The sequence below is a fragment of the Eubalaena glacialis genome, chromosome 10, assembly GCF_028564815.1.
Source record: "Eubalaena glacialis isolate mEubGla1 chromosome 10, mEubGla1.1.hap2.+ XY, whole genome shotgun sequence".
Classification (NCBI taxonomy): Eukaryota; Metazoa; Chordata; class Mammalia; order Artiodactyla; family Balaenidae; genus Eubalaena; species Eubalaena glacialis.
The window spans coordinates 26743443-26770158 of NC_083725.1; positions in this window are offsets into that span (position 1 = coordinate 26743443).

The following is a 26716-nucleotide window of genomic DNA, read 5'->3' on the forward strand; positions in this document are numbered from 1 at the left end:
ACTCTTTTGGAGCACAATGCCCTCTGAGCAGGCTGGAAACTGCCTGTAGGAGAAGCAGTTGAACAGACGTCCGCCCCGGTATACGGAACTGCAGCCACACCTCGAGTGTATCTTACGCTCCAGGAACCAACGCGGTGCCCAGAACTCCTTTCTGATGCTAAGAAGCAAGAGGCAACAATTCCTCTGGAGACCCGTGCGTGGTGAGGCCTCCTGAGATTTGGTGCCTTCCAGTCCCGTTGACACCCCATCGATTGATTGCCATGTGATGGTAGCGACACAAAGACTGCCTTTACAAGTGCATGGAACCACGTTCAGTGGGCCGTGAGCCGAGAAGCACTAATGCTACACTGACAGGGCTAGGATGAAATGCCTCTGACCCCCTCCAAAAAGTAACTTTCCAAGAGGCAGCACACGGTCACATCCCCAGAACAACCCTGCCGTGTGCTAGGATACATTACAGGAAATCCGGAGACTCTGGGAGACGCTGAGCTCCACACGGCTTGAAAAAGCTTATAGCCTCTTTTCGGGGGTCAGTGTGGCACTTCTGGACAGTGAGACACCAGGTCTCCTAATGGAACCCTGGTGTTACATTACTGGGACGTAAGGCACAACATTAATCAGCCGCTTGGGTTACGGGCCTTGTCCAGAAGCAACGGTTGCCAAAGATTTCTTTGCTTTGAGCCCGTGAGACAGCATATCATGTAGGACCGCAGAGAAGGAGACCTGCCGCTCTCTGGTTTTGAAGAAGAGGTGAGCTTTTCTACTAAGCCTTGGAGCACAAAGATCCAGCCAAGTCCCAACGACAGGTTAGAAGGTTACTGTTGCAGGTCTCTCGGCGCTTAGCCCACTGTTCGGCTACAGTCTGTAAAGTGCATTCAGGGAAGAACAAGAAACTCTACAACGTCCCGCATCTTGCTGGGAAGGAACAGCACAGCCTCTCCTCGGTGAAGACGTCCTTTCTTGCAGACTGCCAGGCTGGGACTCCTATTCCGTTTCAGCACTCCGAGTTTGGCCTAGCACGGAAATGACCCCTTCCCTCAACGCCCTACACATCTCTTAAGGACTATAACCCCCGTGTGCCCATTCGTTATATCTCGCCCCCTATGAAACACAGAAGAGCTGTGGCTGGATGGTAGGAGGCAGTGGCCGTAGTGTCCTTAAGGGATAAGTATCCCGTGCCAAAGGCCCCGTGATAATCTCTCGCTTTCGGGAGCCTAGGGCATACCAAGGGCTGCCAAACACAGCTAAAGGAGGCGAAAGAAGAGAAGCAGAACTTGCTCCTGAGACTCTCGTACATATACTGACCCCAAAGCATGCCTCTTCGTGGAGACCGAAGGCCTCCCCAGCTCAGATTTAGGGCCCTGGAACACAGGGCTAAGCGCTGCCTTCAAAGGAGAGGTAGGAAAGGAATGTTTTCAAGTCTCACCCGCCTTTCAGCGCCTGTTCAGCTTGAGTGGACAATAGCCACAGCCTGCCCGAACGTCCTGCCGAGCACCGAGTTTGACTGGAGTGTAGCAAACGCTTGCCAGTTCTCTGAGGGGGAAGAGGCCATTGCTGTGGTGTGAACGGCCTTCACTGGCACTCGCTGGGAGCGCAGTGCTCTCTGGGCAGGCAGGATAGTTCCTATCGGAGAAGCATTTGAACAGACGCCTGCCCTGGTATACGTGCTACATCCGCACATCGAGTGTACCTTTCCTACGCTCCAGGCACCAACACGGTGCACAGAACTCCTCTTGATGGTGAGCAACAAGACGCAACATTTCTTCTAGGAGGCTCGTGCGGGACGAGGCCTCTTGAGGATGTGGACCCTCGAATCCCGTCGAAACCACTGGGATTGATTGCCACGTTATGTTAGCGACACAATGAGAGCATTTCAGCTTCATGGAACCACGCACGTTCAGTGCGACATGAGAGAAGAAAACACAGATGCTGCCTTGACAGGGTTAGAGTGAATTTGCCTCTGTCCCTCCCCGCCCCCCCCACCCCCCCCGCCGACACATAACCTGCCCAGAGCCAGCACAGCTTCACGTCCCGAGGAACATTACTGCTGTGTGCTAGAATACATGAAAGGAAACCTGCGGACGCTGGGAGACTCTGAGCTGTACGCGGCTTGAGAAAGCTTCTAGACCCTTCAGGGCTCGGCGTGGCACCTCTGGAGCATGAGACACCACGTTTCCTCATGGAAACCTAGTGTTACGTTTCGGGGACTTGATGCACAACCGCCTCCAGCCGCTTAGCTGGATGGCCTTGTCCAGAAGCGACAGTTGCCAGAGAGTTCTTTCCCAGGAGCTCGTGAGACAGCATATCATGCAGAAACGCAGAGAAGGAGACCAGCCTTTCCCCGTGTTTTCAGAGGTTCACTCCTCTGCCTTTGAGCCTTTGAACACAAAGATCCAGTCAGCTCCCGATGATAACTTAGAACTGTACTCTTGACGGTCTCTCTGCCATCAGCCCCCTGCTCAGCTACCGTCTCCTCGGTGCATTCAGTGAAGTACCATAAAATCTGCAGCCTGCCGCACCATGTTCTTCAGGAAGGGCACATTTCCTCTTCGTAAAGAAATCTTTTCTTGCAGCCTGCCTGGCTCGAGCTCCTATTCCTCTTCAGAAGCCCGAGTTTGGCATAGCACTGAAATGACCCCTTCCCTCAAGGCCGGACACATCTCCTAGAGAATATACTCCACGTAGGCCCATTCATTACCTCTTGCCTCCTATGAAACACAAAGGAGTTGTAGCTTGATGGGAGGAAACAGTGGCCTCCTGCTCCGTCTATGACTATCCCGTTTCCCAAGGCCCCGTGAAAGGCTCTTGCTTTCAAGGGTGTAGAGTCTATCGACGGGCAGCAAGCACCGCCAAAAGAGGAGAAATCAGAGCTAGAGAACTTGCTCCTGAGAAACACGCACACTTACCGCACGAAAAGCAGGCCTCTTCGTGGAGTCTGAAATCCCTCCCTGCTCAGCGTTTCTCCGTGGGGCAGAGCGCTCACCGCTGCCTCCATGCACAGCTAGGAAAAGTAGGTGTGCAGGTGTCACCTGCCTTTCAGCGCCTGTCCAAATTGTGCGGACAATAGCCACACCTGCCTGAACGTTCTGCAGAAAACCGAGTGTTACTGGAGTGTAGCAAACGCTTCCGTCTTCACTCAGGGTAAAGAGGCCATTGCTGTGGTGTGGACGGCCTTCATCCCCACTCTTTTGGAGCACAATGCCCTCTGAGCAGGCTGGAAACTGCCTGTAGGAGAAGCAGTTGAACAGACGTCCGCCCCGGTATACGGAACTGCAGCCACACCTCGAGTGTATCTTACGCTCCAGGAACCAACGCGGTGCCCAGAACTCCTTTCTGATGCTAAGAAGCAAGAGGCAACAATTCCTCTGGAGACCCGTGCGTGGTGAGGCCTCCTGAGATTTGGTGCCTTCCAGTCCCGTTGACACCCCATCGATTGATTGCCATGTGATGGTAGCGACACAAAGACTGCCTTTACAAGTGCATGGAACCACGTTCAGTGGGCCGTGAGCCGAGAAGCACTAATGCTACACTGACAGGGCTAGGATGAAATGCCTCTGACCCCCTCCAAAAAGTAACTTTCCAAGAGGCAGCACACGGTCACATCCCCAGAACAACCCTGCCGTGTGCTAGGATACATTACAGGAAATCCGGAGACTCTGGGAGACGCTGAGCTCCACACGGCTTGAAAAAGCTTATAGCCTCTTTTCGGGGGTCAGTGTGGCACTTCTGGACAGTGAGACACCAGGTCTCCTAATGGAACCCTGGTGTTACATTACTGGGACGTAAGGCACAACATTAATCAGCCGCTTGGGTTACGGGCCTTGTCCAGAAGCAACGGTTGCCAAAGATTTCTTTGCTTTGAGCCCGTGAGACAGCATATCATGTAGGACCGCAGAGAAGGAGACCTGCCGCTCTCTGGTTTTGAAGAAGAGGTGAGCTTTTCTACTAAGCCTTGGAGCACAAAGATCCAGCCAAGTCCCAACGACAGGTTAGAAGGTTACTGTTGCAGGTCTCTCGGCGCTTAGCCCACTGTTCGGCTACAGTCTGTAAAGTGCATTCAGGGAAGAACAAGAAACTCTACAACGTCCCGCATCTTGCTGGGAAGGAACAGCACAGCCTCTCCTCGGTGAAGACGTCCTTTCTTGCAGACTGCCAGGCTGGGACTCCTATTCCGTTTCAGCACTCCGAGTTTGGCCTAGCACGGAAATGACCCCTTCCCTCAACGCCCTACACATCTCTTAAGGACTATAACCCCCGTGTGCCCATTCGTTATATCTCGCCCCCTATGAAACACAGAAGAGCTGTGGCTGGATGGTAGGAGGCAGTGGCCGTAGTGTCCTTAAGGGATAAGTATCCCGTGCCAAAGGCCCCGTGATAATCTCTCGCTTTCGGGAGCCTAGGGCATACCAAGGGCTGCCAAACACAGCTAAAGGAGGCGAAAGAAGAGAAGCAGAACTTGCTCCTGAGACTCTCGTACATATACTGACCCCAAAGCATGCCTCTTCGTGGAGACCGAAGGCCTCCCCAGCTCAGATTTAGGGCCCTGGAACACAGGGCTAAGCGCTGCCTTCAAAGGAGAGGTAGGAGAGGAATGTTTTCAAGTCTCGCCCGCCTTTCAGCGCCTGTTCAGCTTGAGTGGACAATAGCCACAGCCTGCCCGAACGTCCTGCCGAGCACCGAGTTTGACTGGAGTGTAGCAAACGCTTGCCAGTTCTCTGAGGGGGAAGAGGCCATTGCTGTGGTGTGAACGGCCTTCACTGGCACTCGCTGGGAGCGCAGTGCTCTCTGGGCAGGCAGGATAGTTCCTATCGGAGAAGCATTTGAACAGACGCCTGCCCTGGTATACGTGCTACATCCGCACATCGAGTGTACCTTTCCTACGCTCCAGGCACCAACACGGTGCACAGAACTCCTCTTGATGGTGAGCAACAAGACGCAACATTTCTTCTAGGAGGCTCGTGCGGGACGAGGCCTCTTGAGGATGTGGACCCTCGAATCCCGTCGAAACCACTGGGATTGATTGCCACGTTATGTTAGCGACACAATGAGAGCATTTCAGCTTCATGGAACCACGCACGTTCAGTGCGACATGAGAGAAGAAAACACAGATGCTGCCTTGACAGGGTTAGAGTGAATTTGCCTCTGTCCCTCCCCGCCCCCCACCCCCCCCGCCGACACATAACCTGCCCAGAGCCAGCACAGCTTCACGTCCCGAGGAACATTACTGCTGTGTGCTAGAATACATGAAAGGAAACCTGCGGACGCTGGGAGACTCTGAGCTGTACGCGGCTTGAGAAAGCTTCTAGACCCTTCAGGGCTCGGCGTGGCACCTCTGGAGCATGAGACACCACGTTTCCTCATGGAAACCTAGTGTTACGTTTCGGGGACTTGATGCACAACCGCCTCCAGCCGCTTAGCTGGATGGCCTTGTCCAGAAGCGACAGTTGCCAGAGAGTTCTTTCCCAGGAGCTCGTGAGACAGCATATCATGCAGAAACGCAGAGAAGGAGACCAGCCTTTCCCCGTGTTTTCAGAGGTTCACTCCTCTGCCTTTGAGCCTTTGAACACAAAGATCCAGTCAGCTCCCGATGATAACTTAGAACTGTACTCTTGACGGTCTCTCTGCCATCAGCCCCCTGCTCAGCTACCGTCTCCTCGGTGCATTCAGTGAAGTACCATAAAATCTGCAGCCTGCCGCACCATGTTCTTCAGGAAGGGCACATTTCCTCTTCGTAAAGAAATCTTTTCTTGCAGCCTGCCTGGCTCGAGCTCCTATTCCTCTTCAGAAGCCCGAGTTTGGCATAGCACTGAAATGACCCCTTCCCTCAAGGCCGGACACATCTCCTAGAGAATATACTCCACGTAGGCCCATTCATTACCTCTTGCCTCCTATGAAACACAAAGGAGTTGTAGCTTGATGGGAGGAAACAGTGGCCTCCTGCTCCGTCTATGACTATCCCGTTTCCCAAGGCCCCGTGAAAGGCTCTTGCTTTCAAGGGTGTAGAGTCTATCGACGGGCAGCAAGCACCGCCAAAAGAGGAGAAATCAGAGCTAGAGAACTTGCTCCTGAGAAACACGCACACTTACCGCACGAAAAGCAGGCCTCTTCGTGGAGTCTGAAATCCCTCCCTGCTCAGCGTTTCTCCGTGGGGCAGAGCGCTCACCGCTGCCTCCATGCACAGCTAGGAAAAGTAGGTGTGCAGGTGTCACCTGCCTTTCAGCGCCTGTCCAAATTGTGCGGACAATAGCCACACCTGCCTGAACGTTCTGCAGAAAACCGAGTGTTACTGGAGTGTAGCAAACGCTTCCGTCTTCACTCAGGGTAAAGAGGCCATTGCTGTGGTGTGGACGGCCTTCATCCCCACTCTTTTGGAGCACAATGCCCTCTGAGCAGGCTGGAAACTGCCTGTAGGAGAAGCAGTTGAACAGACGTCCGCCCCGGTATACGGAACTGCAGCCACACCTCGAGTGTATCTTACGCTCCAGGAACCAACGCGGTGCCCAGAACTCCTTTCTGATGCTAAGAAGCAAGAGGCAACAATTCCTCTGGAGACCCGTGCGTGGTGAGGCCTCCTGAGATTTGGTGCCTTCCAGTCCCGTTGACACCCCATCGATTGATTGCCATGTGATGGTAGCGACACAAAGACTGCCTTTACAAGTGCATGGAACCACGTTCAGTGGGCCGTGAGCCGAGAAGCACTAATGCTACACTGACAGGGCTAGGATGAAATGCCTCTGACCCCCTCCAAAAAGTAACTTTCCAAGAGGCAGCACACGGTCACATCCCCAGAACAACCCTGCCGTGTGCTAGGATACATTACAGGAAATCCGGAGACTCTGGGAGACGCTGAGCTCCACACGGCTTGAAAAAGCTTATAGCCTCTTTTCGGGGGTCAGTGTGGCACTTCTGGACAGTGAGACACCAGGTCTCCTAATGGAACCCTGGTGTTACATTACTGGGACGTAAGGCACAACATTAATCAGCCGCTTGGGTTACGGGCCTTGTCCAGAAGCAACGGTTGCCAAAGATTTCTTTGCTTTGAGCCCGTGAGACAGCATATCATGTAGGACCGCAGAGAAGGAGACCTGCCGCTCTCTGGTTTTGAAGAAGAGGTGAGCTTTTCTACTAAGCCTTGGAGCACAAAGATCCAGCCAAGTCCCAACGACAGGTTAGAAGGTTACTGTTGCAGGTCTCTCGGCGCTTAGCCCACTGTTCGGCTACAGTCTGTAAAGTGCATTCAGGGAAGAACAAGAAACTCTACAACGTCCCGCATCTTGCTGGGAAGGAACAGCACAGCCTCTCCTCGGTGAAGATGTCCTTTCTTGCAGACTGCCAGGCTGGGACTCCTATTCCGTTTCAGCACTCCGAGTTTGGCCTAGCACGGAAATGACCCCTTCCCTCAACGCCCTACACATCTCTTAAGGACTATAACCCCCGTGTGCCCATTCGTTATATCTCGCCCCCTATGAAACACAGAAGAGCTGTGGCTGGATGGTAGGAGGCAGTGGCCGTAGTGTCCTTAAGGGATAAGTATCCCGTGCCAAAGGCCCCGTGATAATCTCTCGCTTTCGGGAGCCTAGGGCATACCAAGGGCTGCCAAACACAGCTAAAGGAGGCGAAAGAAGAGAAGCAGAACTTGCTCCTGAGACTCTCGTACATATACTGACCCCAAAGCATGCCTCTTCGTGGAGACCGAAGGCCTCCCCAGCTCAGATTTAGGGCCCTGGAACACAGGGCTAAGCGCTGCCTTCAAAGGAGAGGTAGGAGAGGAATGTTTTCAAGTCTCGCCCGCCTTTCAGCGCCTGTTCAGCTTGAGTGGACAATAGCCACAGCCTGCCCGAACGTCCTGCCGAGCACCGAGTTTGACTGGAGTGTAGCAAACGCTTGCCAGTTCTCTGAGGGGGAAGAGGCCATTGCTGTGGTGTGAACGGCCTTCACTGGCACTCGCTGGGAGCGCAGTGCTCTCTGGGCAGGCAGGATAGTTCCTATCGGAGAAGCATTTGAACAGACGCCTGCCCTGGTATACGTGCTACATCCGCACATCGAGTGTACCTTTCCTACGCTCCAGGCACCAACACGGTGCACAGAACTCCTCTTGATGGTGAGCAACAAGACGCAACATTTCTTCTAGGAGGCTCGTGCGGGACGAGGCCTCTTGAGGATGTGGACCCTCGAATCCCGTCGAAACCACTGGGATTGATTGCCACGTTATGTTAGCGACACAATGAGAGCATTTCAGCTTCATGGAACCACGCACGTTCAGTGCGACATGAGAGAAGAAAACACAGATGCTGCCTTGACAGGGTTAGAGTGAATTTGCCTCTGTCCCTCCCCGCCCCCCACCCCCCCCGCCGACACATAACCTGCCCAGAGCCAGCACAGCTTCACGTCCCGAGGAACATTACTGCTGTGTGCTAGAATACATGAAAGGAAACCTGCGGACGCTGGGAGACTCTGAGCTGTACGCGGCTTGAGAAAGCTTCTAGACCCTTCAGGGCTCGGCGTGGCACCTCTGGAGCATGAGACACCACGTTTCCTCATGGAAACCTAGTGTTACGTTTCGGGGACTTGATGCACAACCGCCTCCAGCCGCTTAGCTGGATGGCCTTGTCCAGAAGCGACAGTTGCCAGAGAGTTCTTTCCCAGGAGCTCGTGAGACAGCATATCATGCAGAAACGCAGAGAAGGAGACCAGCCTTTCCCCGTGTTTTCAGAGGTTCACTCCTCTGCCTTTGAGCCTTTGAACACAAAGATCCAGTCAGCTCCCGATGATAACTTAGAACTGTACTCTTGACGGTCTCTCTGCCATCAGCCCCCTGCTCAGCTACCGTCTCCTCGGTGCATTCAGTGAAGTACCATAAAATCTGCAGCCTGCCGCACCATGTTGTTCAGGAAGGGCACATTTCCTCTTCGTAAAGAAATCTTTTCTTGCAGCCTGCCTGGCTCGAGCTCCTATTCCTCTTCAGAAGCCCGAGTTTGGCATAGCACTGAAATGACCCCTTCCCTCAAGGCCGGACACATCTCCTAGAGAATATACTCCACGTAGGCCCATTCATTACCTCTTGCCTCCTATGAAACACAAAGGAGTTGTAGCTTGATGGGAGGAAACAGTGGCCTCCTGCTCCGTCTATGACTATCCCGTTTCCCAAGGCCCCGTGAAAGGCTCTTGCTTTCAAGGGTGTAGAGTCTATCGACGGGCAGCAAGCACCGCCAAAAGAGGAGAAATCAGAGCTAGAGAACGTGCTCCTGAGAAACACGCACACTTACCGCACGAAAAGCAGGCCTCTTCGTGGAGTCTGAAATCCCTCCCTGCTCAGCGTTTCTCCGTGGGGCAGAGCGCTCACCGCTGCCTCCATGCACAGCTAGGAAAAGTAGGTGTGCAGGTGTCACCTGCCTTTCAGCGCCTGTCCAAATTGTGCGGACAATAGCCACACCTGCCTGAACGTTCTGCAGAAAACCGAGTGTTACTGGAGTGTAGCAAACGCTTCCGTCTTCACTCAGGGTAAAGAGGCCATTGCTGTGGTGTGGACGGCCTTCATCCCCACTCTTTTGGAGCACAATGCCCTCTGAGCAGGCTGGAAACTGCCTGTAGGAGAAGCAGTTGAACAGACGTCCGCCCCGGTATACGGAACTGCAGCCACACCTCGAGTGTATCTTACGCTCCAGGAACCAACGCGGTGCCCAGAACTCCTTTCTGATGCTAAGAAGCAAGAGGCAACAATTCCTCTGGAGACCCGTGCGTGGTGAGGCCTCCTGAGATTTGGTGCCTTCCAGTCCCGTTGACACCCCATCGATTGATTGCCATGTGATGGTAGCGACACAAAGACTGCCTTTACAAGTGCATGGAACCACGTTCAGTGGGCCGTGAGCCGAGAAGCACTAATGCTACACTGACAGGGCTAGGATGAAATGCCTCTGACCCCCTCCAAAAAGTAACTTTCCAAGAGGCAGCACACGGTCACATCCCCAGAACAACCCTGCCGTGTGCTAGGATACATTACAGGAAATCCGGAGACTCTGGGAGACGCTGAGCTCCACACGGCTTGAAAAAGCTTATAGCCTCTTTTCGGGGGTCAGTGTGGCACTTCTGGACAGTGAGACACCAGGTCTCCTAATGGAACCCTGGTGTTACATTACTGGGACGTAAGGCACAACATTAATCAGCCGCTTGGGTTACGGGCCTTGTCCAGAAGCAACGGTTGCCAAAGATTTCTTTGCTTTGAGCTCGTGAGACAGCATATCATGTAGGACCGCAGAGAAGGAGACCTGCCGCTCTCTGGTTTTGAAGAAGAGGTGAGCTTTTCTACTAAGCCTTGGAGCACAAAGATCCAGCCAAGTCCCAACGACAGGTTAGAAGGTTACTGTTGCAGGTCTCTCGGCGCTTAGCCCACTGTTCGGCTACAGTCTGTAAAGTGCATTCAGGGAAGAACAAGAAACTCTACAACGTCCCGCATCTTGCTGGGAAGGAACAGCACAGCCTCTCCTCGGTGAAGACGTCCTTTCTTGCAGACTGCCAGGCTGGGACTCCTATTCCGTTTCAGCACTCCGAGTTTGGCCTAGCACGGAAATGACCCCTTCCCTCAACGCCCTACACATCTCTTAAGGACTATAACCCCCGTGTGCCCATTCGTTATATCTCGCCCCCTATGAAACACAGAAGAGCTGTGGCTGGATGGTAGGAGGCAGTGGCCGTAGTGTCCTTAAGGGATAAGTATCCCGTGCCAAAGGCCCCGTGATAATCTCTCGCTTTCGGGAGCCTAGGGCATACCAAGGGCTGCCAAACACAGCTAAAGGAGGCGAAAGAAGAGAAGCAGAACTTGCTCCTGAGACTCTCGTACATATACTGACCCCAAAGCATGCCTCTTCGTGGAGACCGAAGGCCTCCCCAGCTCAGATTTAGGGCCCTGGAACACAGGGCTAAGCGCTGCCTTCAAAGGAGAGGTAGGAAAGGAATGTTTTCAAGTCTCGCCCGCCTTTCAGCGCCTGTTCAGCTTGAGTGGACAATAGCCACAGCCTGCCCGAACGTCCTGCCGAGCACCGAGTTTGACTGGAGTGTAGCAAACGCTTGCCAGTTCTCTGAGGGGGAAGAGGCCATTGCTGTGGTGTGAACGGCCTTCACTGGCACTCGCTGGGAGCGCAGTGCTCTCTGGGCAGGCAGGATAGTTCCTATCGGAGAAGCATTTGAACAGACGCCTGCCCTGGTATACGTGCTACATCCGCACATCGAGTGTACCTTTCCTACGCTCCAGGCACCAACACGGTGCACAGAACTCCTCTTGATGGTGAGCAACAAGACGCAACATTTCTTCTAGGAGGCTCGTGCGGGACGAGGCCTCTTGAGGATGTGGACCCTCGAATCCCGTCGAAACCACTGGGATTGATTGCCACGTTATGTTAGCGACACAATGAGAGCATTTCAGCTTCATGGAACCACGCACGTTCAGTGCGACATGAGAGAAGAAAACACAGATGCTGCCTTGACAGGGTTAGAGTGAATTTGCCTCTGTCCCCCCCCGCCGACACATAACCTGCCCAGAGCCAGCACAGCTTCACGTCCCGAGGAACATTACTGCTGTGTGCTAGAATACATGAAAGGAAACCTGCGGAGGCTGGGAGACTCTGAGCTGTACGCGGCTTGAGAAAGCTTCTAGACCCTTCAGGGCTCGGCGTGGCACTTCTGGAGCGTGAGACACCACGTTTCCTCATGGAAACCTAGTGTTACGTTTCGGGGACTTGATGCACAACCGCCTGCAGCCGCTTAGCTGGATGGCCTTGTCCAGAAGCGACAGTTGCCAGAGAGTTCTTTCCCAGGAGCTCGTGAGACAGCATATCATGCAGAAACGCAGAGAAGGAGACCAGCCTTTCCCCGTGTTTTGAGAGGTTCACTCCTCTGCCTTTGAGCCTTTGAACACAAAGATCCAGTCAGCTCCCGATGATAACTTAGAACTGTACTCTTGACGGTCTCTCTGCCATCAGCCCCCTGCTCAGCTACCGTCTCCTCGGTGCATTCAGTGAAGTACCATAAAATCTGCAGCCTGCCGCACCATGTTGTTCAGGAAGGGCACATTTCCTCTTCGTAAAGAAATCTTTTCTTGCAGCCTGCCTGGCTCGACCTCCTATTCCTTTTCAGAAGCCCGAGTTTGGCATAGCACTGAAATGACCCCTTCCCTCAAGGCCGGACACATCTCCTAGAGAATATACTCCACGTAGCCCCATTCATTACCTCTTGCCTCCTATGAAATACAAAGGAGTTGTAGCTTGATGGGAGGAAACAGTGGCCTCCTGCTCCGTCTATGACTATCCCGTTTCCCAAGGCCCCGTGAAAGGCTCTTGCTTTCAAGGGTGTAGAGTCTATCGACGGGCACCAAGCACCGCCAAAAGAGGAGAAATCAGAGCTAGAGAACGTGCTCCTGAGAAACACGCACACTTACCGCACGAAAAGCAGGCCTCTTCGTGGAGTCTGAAATCCCTCCCTGCTCAGCGTTTCTCCGTGGGGCAGAGCGCTCACCGCTGCCTCCATGCACAGCTAGGAAAAGTAGGTGTGCAGGTGTCACCTGCCTTACAGCGCCTGTCCAAATTGTGCGGACAATAGCCACACCTGCCTGAACGTTCTGCAGAAAACCGAGTGTTACTGGAGTGTAGCAAACGCTTCCGTCTTCACTCAGGGTAAAGAGGCCATTGCTGTGGTGTGGACGGCCTTCATCCCCACTCTTTTGGAGCACAATGCCCTCTGAGCAGGCTGGAAACTGCCTGTAGGAGAAGCAGTTGAACAGACGTCTGCCCCGGTATACGGAACTGCAGCCACACCTCGAGTGTATCTTACGCTCCAGGAACCAACGCGGTGCCCAGAACTCCTTTCTGATGCTAAGAAGCAAGAGGCAACAATTCCTCTGGAGACCCGTGTGTGGTGAGGCCTCCTGAGATTTGGTGCCTTCCAGTCCCGTTGACACCCCATCGATTGATTGCCATGTGATGGTAGCGACACAAAGACTGCCTTTACAAGTGCATGGAACCACGTTCAGTGGGCCGTGAGCCGAGAAGCAGTAATGCTACACTGACAGGGCTAGGATGAAATGCCTCTGACCCCCTCCAAAAAGTAACTTTCCAAGAGGCAGCACACGGTCACATCCCCAGAACAACCCTGCCGTGTGCTAGGATACATTACAGGAAATCCGGAGACTCTGGGAGACGCCTAGCTCCACACGGCTTGAAAAAGCTTATAGCCTCTTTTCGGGGGTCAGTGTGGCACTTCTGGACAGTGAGACACCAGGTCTCCTAATGGAACCCTGGTGTTACATTACTGGGACGTAAGGCACAACATTAATCAGCCGCTTGGGTTACGGGCCTTGTCCAGAAGCAACGGTTGCCAAAGATTTCTTTGCTTTGAGCTCGTGAGACAGCATATCATGTAGGACCGCAGAGAAGGAGACCTGCCGCTCTCTGGTTTTGAAGAAGAGGTGAGCTTTTCTACTAAGCCTTGGAGCACAAAGATCCAGCCAAGTCCCAACGACAGGTTAGAAGGTTACTGTTGCAGGTCTCTCGGCGCTTAGCCCACTGTTCGGCTACAGTCTGTAAAGTGCATTCAGGGAAGAACAAGAAACTCTACAACGTCCCGCATCTTGCTGGGAAGGAACAACACAGCCTCTCCTCGGTGAAGACGTCCTTTCTTGCAGACTGCCAGGCTGGGACTCCTATTCCGTTTCAGCACTCCGAGTTTGTCCTAGCACGGAAATGACCCCTTCCCTCAACGCCCTACACATCTCTTAAGGACTATAACCCCCGTGTGCCCATTCGTTATATCTCGCCCCCTATGAAACACAGAAGAGCTGTGGCTGGATGGTAGGAGGCAGTGGCCGTAGTGTCCTTAAGGGATAAGTATCCCGTGCCAAAGGCCCCGTGAAAATCTCTCGCTTTCGGGAGCCTAGGGCATACCAAGGGCTGCCAAATACAGCTAAAGGAGGCGAAAGAAGAGAAGCAGAACTTGCTCCTGAGACTCTCGTACATATACTGACCCCAAAGCATGCCTCTTCGTGGAGACCGAAGGCCTCCCCAGCTCAGATTTAGGGCCCTGGAACACAGGGCTAAGCGCTGCCTTCAAAGGAGAGGTAGGAGAGGAATGTTTTCAAGTCTCGCCCGCCTTTCAGCGCCTGTTCAGCTTGAGTGGACAATAGCCACAGCCTGCCCGAACGTCCTGCCGAGCACCGAGTTTGACTGGAGTGTAGCAAACGCTTGCCAGTTCTCTGAGGGGGAAGAGGCCATTGCTGTGGTGTGAACGGCCTTCACTGGCACTTGCTGGGAGCGCAGTGCTCTCTGGGCAGGCAGGATAGTTCCTATCGGAGAAGCATTTGAACAGACGCCTGCCCTGGTATACGTGCTACATCCGCACATCGAGTGTACCTTTCCTACGCTCCAGGCACCAACACGGTGCACAGAACTCCTCTTGATGGTGAGCAACAAGACGCAACATTTCTTCTAGGAGGCTCGTGCGGGACGAGGCCTCTTGAGGATGTGGACCCTCGAATCCCGTCGAAACCACTGGGATTGATTGCCACGTTATGTTAGCGACACAATGAGAGCATTTCAGCTTCATGGAACCACGCACGTTCAGTGCGACATGAGAGAAGAAAACACAGATGCTGCCTTGACAGGGTTAGAGTGAATTTGCCTCTGTCCCCCCCCGCCGACACATAACCTGCCCAGAGCCAGCACAGCTTCCCGAGGAACATTACTGCTGTGTGCTAGAATACATGAAAGGAAACCTGCAGACGCTGGGAGACTCTGAGCTGTACGCGGCTTGAGAAAGCTTCTAGACCCTTCAGGGCTCAGCGTGGCACTTCTGGAGCGTGAGACACCACGTTTCCTCATGGAAACCTAGTGTTACGTTTCGGGGACTTGATGCACAACCGCCTGCAGCCGCTTAGCTGGATGGCCTTGTCCAGAAGCGACAGTTGCCAGAGAGTTCTTTCCCAGGAGCTCGTGAGACAGCATATCATGCAGAAACGCAGAGAAGGAGACTAGCCTTTCCCCGTGATTTCAGAGGTTCGCTCCTCTGCCTTTGAGCCTTTGAACACAAAGATCCAGTCAGCTCCCGATGATAACTTAGAACTGTACTCTTGACGGTCTCTCTGCCATCAGCCCCCTGCTCAGCTACCGTCTCCTCGGTGCATTCAGTGAAGTACCATAAAATCTGCAGCCTGCCGCACCATGTTGTTCAGGAAGGGCACATTTCCTCTTCATAAAGAAATCTTTTCTTGCAGCCTGCCTGGCTCGAGCTCCTATTCCTTTTCAGAAGCCCGAGTTTGGCATAGCACTGAAATGACCCCTTCCCTCAAGGCCGGACACATCTCCTAGAGAATATACTCCACGTAGCCCCATTCATTACCTCTTGCCTCCTATGAAACACAAAGGAGTTGTAGCTTGATGGGAGGAAACAGTGGCCTCCTGCTCCGTCTATGACTATCCCGTTTCCCAAGGCCCCGTGAAAGGCTCTTGCTTTCAAGGGTGTAGAGTCTATCGACGGGCAGCAAGCACCGCCAAAAGAGGAGAAATCAGAGCTAGAGAACGTGCTCCTGAGAAACACGCACACTTACCGCACGAAAAGCAGGCCTCTTCGTGGAGTCTGAAATCCCTCCCTGCTCAGCGTTTCTCCGTGGGGCAGAGCGCTCACCGCTGCCTCCATGCACAGCTAGGAAAAGTAGGTGTGCAGGTGTCACCTGCCTTTCAGCGCCTGTCCAAATTGTGCGGACAATAGCCACACCTGCCTGAACGTTCTGCAGAAAACCGAGTGTTACTGGAGTGTAGCAAACGCTTCCGTCTTCACTCAGGGTAAAGAGGCCATTGCTGTGGTGTGGACGGCCTTCATCCCCACTCTTTTGGAGCACAATGCCCTCTGAGCAGGCTGGAAACTGCCTGTAGGAGAAGCAGTTGAAGAGACGTCTGCCCCGGTATACGGAACTGCAGCCACACCTCGAGTGTATCTTACGCTCCAGGAACCAACGCGGTGCCCAGAACTCCTTTCTGATGCTAAGAAGCAAGAGGCAACAATGCCTCTGGAGACCCGTGTGTGGTGAGGCCTCCTGAGATTTGGTGCCTTCCAGTCCCGTTGACACCCCATCGATTGATTGCCATGTGATGGTAGCGACACAAAGACTGCCTTTACAAGTGCATGGAACCACGTTCAGTGGGCCGTGAGCCGAGAAGCAGTAATGCTACACTGACAGGGCTAGGATGAAATGCCTCTGACCCCCTCCAAAAAGTAACTTTCCAAGAGGCAGCACATGGTCACATCCCCAGAACAACCCTGCCGTGTGCTAGGATACATTACAGGAAATCCGGAGACTCTGGGAGACGCCTAGCTCCACACGGCTTGAAAAAGCTTATAGCCTCTTTTCTGGGGTCAGTGTGGCACTTCTGGACAGTGAGACACCAGGTCTCCTAATGGAACCCTGGTGTTACATTACTGGGACGTAAGGCACAACATTAATGAGCCGCTTGGGTTACGGGCCTTGTCCAGAAGCAACGGTTGCCAAAGATTTCTTTGCTTTGAGCTCGTGAGACAGCATATCATGTAGGACCGCAGAGAAGGAGACCTGCCGCTCTCTGGTTTTGAAGAAGAGGTGAGCTTTTCTACTAAGCCTTGGAGCACAAAGATCCAGCCAAGTCCCAACGACAGGTTAGAAGGTTACTGTTGCAGGTCTCTCGGCGCTTAGCCCACTGTTCGGCTACAGTCTGTAAAGTACATTCAGGGAAGAACAAGAAACTCTACAACGTCCCGCATCTTGCTGGGAAGGAACAACACAGCCTCTCCTCGGTGAAGACGTCCTTTCTTGCAGACTGCCAGGCTGGGACTCCTATTCCGTTTCAGCACTCCGAGTTTGGCCTAGCACGGAAATGACCCCTTCCCTCAACGCCCTACACATCTCTTAAGGACTATAACCCCCGTGTGCCCATTCGTTATATCTCGCCCCCTATGAAACACAGAAGAGCTGTGGCTGGATGGTAGGAGGCAGTGGCCGTAGTGTCCTTAAGGGATAAGTATCCCGTGCCAAAGGCCCCGTGAAAATCTCTCGCTTTCGGGAGCCTAGGGCATACCAAGGGCTGCCAAATACAGCTAAAGGAGGCGAAAGAAGAGAAGCAGAACTTGCTCCTGAGACTCTCGTACATATACTGACCCCAAAGCATGCCTCTTCGTGGAGACTGAAGGCCTCCCCAGCTCAGATTTAGGGCCCTGGAACACAGGGCTAAGCGCTGCCTTCAAAGGCGAGGTAGGAGAGGAATGTTTTCAAGTCTCGCCCGCCTTTCAGCGCCTGTTCAGCTTGAGTGGACAATAGCCACAGCCTGCCCGAACGTCCTGCCGAGCACCAAGTTTGACTGGAGTGTAGCAAACGCTTGCCAGTTCTCTGAGGGGGAAGAGGCCATTGCTGTGGTGTGAACGGCCTTCACTGGCACTCGCTGGGAGCGCAGTGCTCTCTGGGCAGGCAGGATAGTTCCTATCGGAGAAGCATTTGAACAGACGCCTGCCCTGGTATACGTGCTACATCCGCACATCGAGTGTACCTTTCCTACGCTCCAGGCACCAACACGGTGCACAGAACTCCTCTTGATGGTGAGCAACAAGACGCAACATTTCTTCTAGGAGGCTCGTGTGGGACGAGGCCTCTTGAGGATGTGGACCCTCGAATCCCGTCGAAACCACTGGGATTGATTGCCACGTTATGTTAGTGACACAATGAGAGCATTTCAGCTTCATGGAACCACGCACGTTCAGTGCGACATGAGAGAAGAAAACACAGATGCTGCCTTGACAGGGTTAGAGTGAATTTGCCTCTGTCCCCCCCCGCCGACACATAACCTGCCCAGAGCCAGCACAGCTTCACGTCCCGAGGAACATTACTGCTGTGTGCTAGAATACATGAAAGGAAACCTGCAGACGCTGGGAGACTCTGAGCTGTACGCGGCTTGAGAAAGCTTCTAGACCCTTCAGGGCTCAGCGTGGCACTTCTGGAGCGTGAGACACCACGTTTCCTCATGGAAACCTAGTGTTACGTTTTGGGGACTTGATGCACAACCGCCTCCAGCCGCTTAGCTGGATGGCCTTGTCCAGAAGCGACAGTTGCCAGAGAGTTCTTTCCCAGGAGCTCGTGAGACAGCATATCATGCAGAAACGCAGAGAAGGAGACCAGCCTTTCCCCGTGATTTCAGAGGTTCGCTCCTCTGCCTTTGAGCCTTTGAACACAAAGATCCAGTCAGCTCCCGATGATAACTTAGAACTGTACTCTTGACGGTCTCTCTGCCATCAGCCCCCTGCTCAGCTACCGTCTCCTCGGTGCATTCAGTGAAGTACCATAAAATCTGCAGCCTGCCGCACCATGTTGTTCAGGAAGGGCACATTTCCTCTTCGTAAAGAAATCTTTTCTTGCAGCCTGCCTGGCTCGAGCTCCTATTCCTCTTCAGAAGCCCGAGTTTGGCATAGCACTGAAATGACCCCTTCCCTCAAGGCCGGACACATCTCCTAGAGAATATACTCCACGTAGGCCCATTCATTACCTCTTGCCTCCTATGAAACACAAAGGAGTTGTAGCTTGATGGGAGGAAACAGTGGCCTCCTGCTCCGTCTATGACTATCCCGTTTCCCAAGGCCCCGTGAAAGGCTCTTGCTTTCAAGGGTGTAGAGTCTATCGACGGGCACCAAGCACCGCCAAAAGAGGAGAAATCAGAGCTAGAGAACGTGCTCCTGAGAAACACGCACACTTACCGCACGAAAAGCAGGCCTCTTCGTGGAGTCTGAAATCCCTCCCTGCTCAGCGTTTCTCCGTGGGGCAGAGCGCTCACCGCTGCCTCCATGCACAGCTAGGAAAAGTAGGTGTGCAGGTGTCACCTGCCTTTCAGCGCCTGTCCAAATTGTGCGGACAATAGCCACACCTGCCTGAACGTTCTGCAGAAAACCGAGTGTTACTGGAGTGTAGCAAACACTTCCGTCTTCACTCAGGGTAAAGAGGCCATTGCTGTGGTGTGGACGGCCTTCATCCCCACTCTTTTGGAGCACAATGCCCTCTGAGCAGGCTGGAAACTGCCTGTAGGAGAAGCAGTTGAACAGACGTCCGCCCCGGTATACGGAACTGCAGCCACACCTCGAGTGTATCTTACGCTCCAGGAACCAACGCGGTGCCCAGAACTCCTTTCTGATGCTAAGAAGCAAGAGGCAACAATTCCTCTGGAGACCCGTGCGTGGTGAGGCCTCCTGAGATTTGGTGCCTTCCAGTCCCGTTGACACCCCATCGATTGATTGCCATGTGATGGTAGCGACACAAAGACTGCCTTTACAAGTGCATGGAACCACGTTCAGTGGGCCGTGAGCCGAGAAGCACTAATGCTACACTGACAGGGCTAGGATGAAATGCCTCTGACCCCCTCCAAAAAGTAACTTTCCAAGAGGCAGCACACGGTCACATCCCCAGAACAACCCTGCCGTGTGCTAGGATACATTACAGGAAATCCGGAGACTCTGGGAGACGCTGAGCTCCACACGGCTTGAAAAAGCTTATAGCCTCTTTTCGGGGGTCAGTGTGGCACTTCTGGACAGTGAGACACCAGGTCTGCTAATGGAACCCTAGTGTTACATTACTGGGACGTAAGGCACAACATTAATCAGCCGCTTGGGTTACGGGCCTTGTCCAGAAGCAACGGTTGCCAAAGATTTCTTTGCTTTGAGCTCGTGAGACAGCATATCATGTAGGACCGCAGAGAAGGAGACCTGCCGCTCTCTGGTTTTGAAGAAGAGGTGAGCTTTTCTACTAAGCCTTGGAGCACAAAGATCCAGCCAAGTCCCAACGACAGGTTAGAAGGTTACTGTTGCAGGTCTCTCGGCGCTTAGCCCACTGTTCGGCTACAGTCTGTAAAGTGCATTCAGGGAAGAACAAGAAACTCTACAACGTCCCGCATCTTGCTGGGAAGGAACAACACAGCCTCTCCTCGGTGAAGACGTCCTTTCTTGCAGACTGCCAGGCTGGGACTCCTATTCCGTTTCAGCACTCCGAGTTTGGCCTAGCACGGAAATGACCCCTTCCCTCAACGCCCTACACATCTCTTAAGGACTATAACCCCCGTGTGCCCATTCGTTATATCTCGCCCCCTATGAAACACAGAAGAGCTGTGGCTGGATGGTAGGAGGCAGTGGCCGTAGTGTCCTTAAGGGATAAGTATCCCGTGCCAAAGGCCCCGTGAAAATCTCTCGCTTTCGGGAGCCTAGGGCATACCAAGGGCTGCCAAACACAGCTAAAGGAGGCGAAAGAAGAGAAGCAGAACTTGCTCCTGAGACTCTCGTACATATACTGACCCCAAAGCATGCCTCTTCGTGGAGACCGAAGGCCTCCCCAGCTCAGATTTAGGGCCCTGGAACACAGGGCTAAGCGCTGCCTTCAAAGGAGAGGTAGGAGAGGAATGTTTTCAAGTCTCGCCTTCCTTTCAGCGCCTGTTCAGCTTGAGTGGACAATAGCCACAGCCTGCCCGAACGTCCTGCCGAGCACCGAGTTTGACTGGAGTGTAGCAAACGCTTGCCAGTTCTCTGAGGGGGAAGAGGCCATTGCTGTGGTGTGAACGGCCTTCACTGGCACTCGCTGGGAGCGCAGTGCTCTCTGGGCAGGCAGGATAGTTCCTATCGGAGAAGCATTTGAACAGACGCCTGCCCTGGTATACGTGCTACATCCGCACATCGAGTGTACCTTTCCTACGCTCCAGGCACCAACACGGTGCACAGAACTCCTCTTGATGGTGAGCAACAAGACGCAACATTTCTTCTAGGAGGCTCGTGCGGGACGAGGCCTCTTGAGGATGTGGACCCTCGAATCCCGTCGAAACCACTGGGATTGATTGCCACGTTATGTTAGCGACACAATGAGAGCATTTCAGCTTCATGGAACCACGCACGTTCAGTGCGACATGAGAGAAGAAAACACAGATGCTGCCTTGACAGGGTTAGAGTGAATTTGCCTCTGTCCCCCCCCGCCGACACATAACCTGCCCAGAGCCAGCACAGCTTCACGTCCCGAGGAACATTACTGCTGTGTGCTAGAATACATGAAAGGAAACCTGCGGACGCTGGGAGACTCTGAGCTGTACGCGGCTTGAGAAAGCTTCTAGACCCTTCAGGGCTCAGCGTGGCACTTCTGGAGCGTGAGACACCACGTTTCCTCATGGAAACCTAGTGTTACGTTTCGGGGACTTGATGCACAACCGCCTGCAGCCGCTTAGCTGGATGGCCTTGTCCAGAAGCGACAGTTGCCAGAGAGTTCTTTCCCAGGAGCTCGTGAGACAGCATATCATGCAGAAACGCAGAGAAGGAGACCAGCCTTTCCCCGTGTTTTGAGAGGTTCACTCCTCTGCCTTTGAGCCTTTGAACACAAAGATCCAGTCAGCTCCCGATGATAACTTAGAACTGTACTCTTGACGGTCTCTCTGCCATCAGCCCCCTGCTCAGCTACCGTCTCCTCGGTGCATTCAGTGAAGTACCATAAAATCTGCAGCCTGCCGCACCATGTTGTTCAGGAAGGGCACATTTCCTCTTCGTAAAGAAATCTTTTCTTGCAGCCTGCCTGGCTCGAGCTCCCATTCCTCTTCAGAAGCCCGAGTTTGGCATAGGACTGAAATAACCCCTTCCCTCAAGGCCGGACACATCTCCTAGAGAATATACTCCACGTAGCCCCATTCATTACCTCTTGCCTCCTATGAAATACAAAGGAGTTGTAGCTTGATGGGAGGAAACAGTGGCCTCCTGCTCCGTCTATGACTATCCCGTTTCCCAAGGCCCCGTGAAAGGCTCTTGCTTTCAAGGGTGTAGAGTCTATCGACGGGCACCAAGCACCGCCAAAAGAGGAGAAATCAGAGCTAGAGAACGTGCTCCTGAGAAACACGCACACTTACCGCACGAAAAGCAGGCCTCTTCGTGGAGTCTGAAATCCCTCCCTGCTCAGCGTTTCTCCGTGGGGCAGAGCGCTCACCGCTGCCTCCATGCACAGCTAGGAAAAGTAGGTGTGCAGGTGTCACCTGCCTTACAGCACCTGTCCAAATTGTGCGGACAATAGCCACACCTGCCTGAACGTTCTGCAGAAAACCGAGTGTTACTGGAGTGTAGCAAACGCTTCCGTCTTCACTCAGGGTAAAGAGGCCATTGCTGTGGTGTGGACGGCCTTCATCCCCACTCTTTTGGAGCACAATGCCCTCTGAGCAGGCTGGAAACTGCCTGTAGGAGAAGCAGTTGAAGAGACGTCTGCCCCGGTATACGGAACTGCAGCCACACCTCGAGTGTATCTTACGCTCCAGGAACCAACGCGGTGCCCAGAACTCCTTTCTGATGCTAAGAAGCAAGAGGCAACAATTCCTCTGGAGACCCGTGTGTGGTGAGGCCTCCTGAGATTTGGTGCCTTCCAGTCCCGTTGACACCCCATCGATTGATTGCCATGTGATGGTAGCGACACAAAGACTGCCTTTACAAGTGCATGGAACCACGTTCAGTGGGCCGTGAGCCGAGAAGCAGTAATGCTACACTGACAGGGCTAGGATGAAATGCCTCTGACCCCCTCCAAAAAGTAACTTTCCAAGAGGCAGCACACGGTCACATCCCCAGAACAACCCTGCCGTGTGCTAGGATACATTACAGGAAATCCGGAGACTCTGGGAGACGCTGAGCTCCACACGGCTTGAAAAAGCTTATAGCCTCTTTTCGGGGGTCAGTGTGGCACTTCTGGACAGTGAGACACCAGGTCTCCTAATGGAACCCTGGTGTTACATTACTGGGACGTAAGGCACAACATTAATCAGCCGCTTGGGTTACGGGCCTTGTCCAGAAGCAACGGTTGCCAAAGATTTCTTTGCTTTGAGCTCGTGAGACAGCATATCATGTAGGACCGCAGAGAAGGAGACCTGCCGCTCTCTGGTTTTGAAGAAGAGGTGAGCTTTTCTACTAAGCCTTGGAGCACAAAGATCCAGCCAAGTCCCAACGACAGGTTAGGAGGTTACTGTTGCAGGTCTCTCGGCGCTTAGCCCACTGTTCGGCTACAGTCTGTAAAGTGCATTCAGGGAAGAACAAGAAACTCTACAACGTCCCGCATCTTGCTGGGAAGGAACAACACAGCCTCTCCTCGGTGAAGACGTCCTTTCTTGCAGACTGCCAGGCTGGGACTCCTATTCCGTTTCAGCACTCCGAGTTTGTCCTAGCACGGAAATGACCCCTTCCCTCAACGCCCTACACATCTCTTAAGGACTATAACCCCCGTGTGCCCATTCGTTATATCTCGCCCCCTATGAAACACAGAAGAGCTGTGGCTGGATGGTAGGAGGCAGTGGCCGTAGTGTCCTTAAGGGATAAGTATCCCGTGCCAAAGGCCCCGTGAAAATCTCTCGCTTTCGGGAGCCTAGGGCATACCAAGGGCTGCCAAATACAGCTAAAGGAGGCGAAAGAAGAGAAGCAGAACTTGCTCCTGAGACTCTCGTACATATACTGACCCCAAAGCATGCCTCTTCGTGGAGACCGAAGGCCTCCCCAGCTCAGATTTAGGGCCCTGGAACACAGGGCTAAGCGCTGCCTTCAAAGGAGAGGTAGGAGAGGAATGTTTTCAAGTCTCGCCCGCCTTTCAGCGCCTGTTCAGCTTGAGTGGACAATAGCCACAGCCTGCCGGAACGTCCTGCCGAGCACCGAGTTTGACTGGAGTGTAGCAAACGCTTGCCAGTTCTCTGAGGGGGAAGAGGCCATTGCTGTGGTGTGAACGGCCTTCACTGGCACTTGCTGGGAGCGCAGTGCTCTCTGGGCAGGCAGGATAGTTCCTATCGGAGAAGCATTTGAACAGACGCCTGCCCTGGTATACGTGCTACATCCGCACATCGAGTGTACCTTTCCTACGCTCCAGGCACCAACACGGTGCACAGAACTCCTCTTGATGGTGAGCAACAAGACGCAACATTTCTTCTAGGAGGCTCGTGCGGGACGAGGCCTCTTGAGGATGTGGACCCTCGAATCCCGTCGAAACCACTGGGATTGATTGCCACGTTATGTTAGCGACACAATGAGAGCATTTCAGCTTCATGGAACCACGCACGTTCAGTGCGACATGAGAGAAGAAAACACAGATGCTGCCTTGACAGGGTTAGAGTGAATTTGCCTCTGTCCCCCCCCGCCGACACATAACCTGCCCAGAGCCAGCACAGCTTCACGTCCCGAGGAACATTACTGCTGTGTGCTAGAATACATGAAAGGAAACCTGCAGACGCTGGGAGACTCTGAGCTGTACGCGGCTTGAGAAAGCTTCTAGACCCTTCAGGGCTCAGCGTGGCACTTCTGGAGCGTGAGACACCACGTTTCCTCATGGAAACCTAGTGTTACGTTTCGGGGACTTGATGCACAACCGCCTCCAGCCGCTTAGCTGGATGGCCTTGTCCAGAAGCGACAGTTGCCAGAGAGTTCTTTCCCAGGAGCTCGTGAGACAGCATATCATGCAGAAACGCAGAGAAGGAGACTAGCCTTTCCCCGTGATTTCAGAGGTTCGCTCCTCTGCCTTTGAGCCTTTGAACACAAAGATCCAGTCAGCTCCCGATGATAACTTAGAACTGTACTCTTGACGGTCTCTCTGCCATCAGCCCCCTGCTCAGCTACCGTCTCCTCGGTGCATTCAGTGAAGTACCATAAAATCTGCAGCCTGCCGCACCATGTTGTTCAGGAAGGGCACATTTCCTCTTCGTAAAGAAATCTTTTCTTGCAGCCTGCCTGGCTCGAGCTCCTATTCCTTTTCAGAAGCCCGAGTTTGGCATAGCACTGAAATGACCCCTTCCCTCAAGGCCGGACACATCTCCTAGAGAATATACTCCACGTAGCCCCATTCATTACCTCTTGCCTCCTATGAAACACAAAGGAGTTGTAGCTTGATGGGAGGAAACAGTGGCCTCCTGCTCCGTCTATGACTATCCCGTTTCCCAAGGCCCCGTGAAAGGCTCTTGCTTTCAAGGGTGTAGAGTCTATCGACGGGCAGCAAGCACCGCCAAAAGAGGAGAAATCAGAGCTAGAGAACGTGCTCCTGAGAAACACGCACACTTACCGCACGAAAAGCAGGCCTCTTCGTGGAGTCTGAAATCCCTCCCTGCTCAGCGTTTCTCCGTGGGGCAGAGCGCTCACCGCTGCCTCCATGCACAGCTAGGAAAAGTAGGTGTGCAGGTGTCACCTGCCTTTCAGCGCCTGTCCAAATTGTGCGGACAATAGCCACACCTGCCTGAACGTTCTGCAGAAAACCGAGTGTTACTGGAGTGTAGCAAACGCTTCCGTCTTCACTCAGGGTAAAGAGGCCATTGCTGTGGTGTGGACGGCCTTCATCCCCACTCTTTTGGAGCACAATGCCCTCTGAGCAGGCTGGAAACTGCCTGTAGGAGAAGCAGTTGAAGAGACGTCTGCCCCGGTATACGGAACTGCAGCCACACCTCGAGTGTATCTTACGCTCCAGGAACCAACGCGGTGCCCAGAACTCCTTTCTGATGCTAAGAAGCAAGAGGCAACAATGCCTCTGGAGACCCGTGTGTGGTGAGGCCTCCTGAGATTTGGTGCCTTCCAGTCCCGTTGACACCCCATCGATTGATTGCCATGTGATGGTAGCGACACAAAGACTGCCTTTACAAGTGCATGGAACCACGTTCAGTGGGCCGTGAGCCGAGAAGCAGTAATGCTACACTGACAGGGCTAGGATGAAATGCCTCTGACCCCCTCCAAAAAGTAACTTTCCAAGAGGCAGCACATGGTCACATCCCCAGAACAACCCTGCCGTGTGCTAGGATACATTACAGGAAATCCGGAGACTCTGGGAGACGCCTAGCTCCACACGGCTTGAAAAAGCTTATAGCCTCTTTTCTGGGGTCAGTGTGGCACTTCTGGACAGTGAGACACCAGGTCTCCTAATGGAACCCTGGTGTTACATTACTGGGACGTAAGGCACAACATTAATCAGCCGCTTGGGTTACGGGCCTTGTCCAGAAGCAACGGTTGCCAAAGATTTCTTTGCTTTGAGCTCGTGAGACAGCATATCATGTAGGACCGCAGAGAAGGAGACCTGCCGCTCTCTGGTTTTGAAGAAGAGGTGAGCTTTTCTACTAAGCCTTGGAGCACAAAGATCCAGCCAAGTCCCAACGACAGGTTAGAAGGTTACTGTTGCAGGTCTCTCGGCGCTTAGCCCACTGTTCGGCTACAGTCTGTAAAGTACATTCAGGGAAGAACAAGAAACTCTACAACGTCCCGCATCTTGCTGGGAAGGAACAACACAGCCTCTCCTCGGTGAAGACGTCCTTTCTTGCAGACTGCCAGGCTGGGACTCCTATTCCGTTTCAGCACTCCGAGTTTGGCCTAGCACGGAAATGACCCCTTCCCTCAACGCCCTACACATCTCTTAAGGACTATAACCCCCGTGTGCCCATTCGTTATATCTCGCCCCCTATGAAACACAGAAGAGCTGTGGCTGGATGGTAGGAGGCAGTGGCCGTAGTGTCCTTAAGGGATAAGTATCCCGTGCCAAAGGCCCCGTGATAATCTCTCGCTTTCGGGAGCCTAGGGCATACCAAGGGCTGCCAAATACAGCTAAAGGAGGCGAAAGAAGAGAAGCAGAACTTGCTCCTGAGACTCTCGTACATATACTGACCCCAAAGCATGCCTCTTCGTGGAGACCGAAGGCCTCCCCAGCTCAGATTTAGGG